General features: G+C 57.9%; 1 pseudogene; it reads left to right on the forward strand.

The window, feature by feature from the left end:
- Positions 1–253: 253 nt before the first annotated feature.
- On the forward strand, positions 254–352 carry LOC132535040 (U6 spliceosomal RNA; annotated as a pseudogene).
- The last annotated feature ends 1532 nt before the right edge of the window (positions 353–1884 follow it).

The raw sequence follows: 1884 nt of genomic DNA on the forward strand, positions 1-1884 counted from the left end.
CAATTACAGAAGCCAGACCTTCCACCTTCTGCACCCCACAATGACCCTGGGTCCATATTCCCAGAGGGATAGAGAATGGGAAAGCTATCAGGGGAGGGGATGGGATATGGAGATCGGGTGGTGGGAATTGTGTGGAGTTGTACCCCTCCTACCCTATGGTTTTGTTAATGTCTCCTTTCTTAAAAAAAAAAATATATATATATATATATATATATATATATATATATATATATATATATATATATATTGGAATATGCTCACTGTGGCAGCACACATACTAAAGTTGGAACAAGAGATCAGCATGGGCTTGTGCAAGGAAGACACACAAATCCATGAAGCATCCCATTTTTTTTTTTTGCCTCCAGGGTTATTGCTGGGCTCGATGCCTGCACCATGAATCCACCGCTCCTGGAGGCCATTTTTCCCCCTTTTGTTGCCCTTGTTGTTGTAGCCTTGTTGTGGTTATTGTTGGTGGTGGTGGTGTTCGTTGTTGTCTAGGACAGAGAGAAAAGGAGAGAGGAGGGGAAGACGGAGAGGGGGAGAGAAAGACAGACACCTGCAGACCTGCTTCACCGCCTGTGAAGCGACTCCCCTGCAGGTGGGGAGCCGGGGGCTCGAACCGGGATCCTTACACCAGTCCTTGCGCTTTGCGTCATGTGCACTTAACCCACTGCGCTACTGCCCGACCCCCACATCCCATATTTTTAATAAAGGTTTTTGCTCGAAAAACAAAACAAAGCAGGAATGTGACATTTCCACTCAGTCTGAAGGCTGACTGGGAGTCATAGGAAGGAATGAGGCTCTGGTCTGTTTCCTCAGCTGTGAGCCTTTAGATTGTTGTTCACCTCAGCTTCCTCCATCTGCTTCTAATTTTTGCTTATTCACCTGAAGACAAGATTTGCACCACTATGGCGCTTGGGGCATCAGACTCCACTTGTGGACAGGACTGTGGCAGGGCCGGCAAGTGAAGAGGCTGCATGTAGCCCAGTCTCCATGCTGCCACAGGCGTTCGTGGGGTGCACAGCCCCTTTTGCCAGGGGAGGGGCGCTTCTGCCCCCACGCTCACCCTGGTGGGCACCAGGACACCGGCCGGGAGGGAGGCCCGGCACCGCCTCCCGGCGCATCTGATGAGTGGACTCACCTCGGGAGTGTGCCGGCCACGATTCTTCCCGGGTTCAGCTCCCCCAGATTCTGCACCTCACCCCACGGGCAAGGCCCAGCAGCCAGCGGAGCTCTCCTCTCTCTCCCCCGGCGCCTTCTCCACTGCACATCCTCTCCACATGCTCCCGGCCGCCACGTCCGGGCCGGCACGGCGGGCCCGGGGCAGCAGCACAGCGTCCCTGGCGGCAGGCCTGGTGTGGACAGGGTCTCGGCCGGCCCGCAGGTGGGGCAGCGATGGCCTCAGTTCACGCAGCTGCTGCCCACAAGGGCCGGGCCCCCACGCCTCCCCACACGGCTGCTCAGGCGGGATAAGAGCGAGCGGAGCTGCCTCCCGGGACTTTTGTGCGCCCCGGGCCTGCCCTGCTGCTCCCCACAGACACAACCCCCACGGCCATGACGCTGGGGCCCCATGGAGCCATGCTGCTGGGCAGCCTTCCGGGGCCAGGCCAGGGCAGGTGCCAGGCAGCATGCAGCTGGCGGGCAAGCTCTGCCACCTAGTGGAGCTCCTGCATATGTGCCCACCCGTGGGTCCTGAGGCTCCAGACTGGGTGGCTCCCCTCTCCTCTCCTCACCCGGGTGTCCCTCAAACTTCCGGGCCTGGAGAGCACTTGCAGCCGTCGCCCCTGACCAGGTCTACCAGGCCAGGCGTCCTCAAACAGCCATTCTCAGATTATATTAGGGCTGCGTGCACAGCGTGGGGTGTGAGCGGTGCGAGGGGTGTGG

Source organism: Erinaceus europaeus, chromosome 20 (genome assembly GCF_950295315.1).
Source record: "Erinaceus europaeus chromosome 20, mEriEur2.1, whole genome shotgun sequence".
In the NCBI taxonomy this organism is placed as follows: Eukaryota; Metazoa; Chordata; class Mammalia; order Eulipotyphla; family Erinaceidae; genus Erinaceus; species Erinaceus europaeus.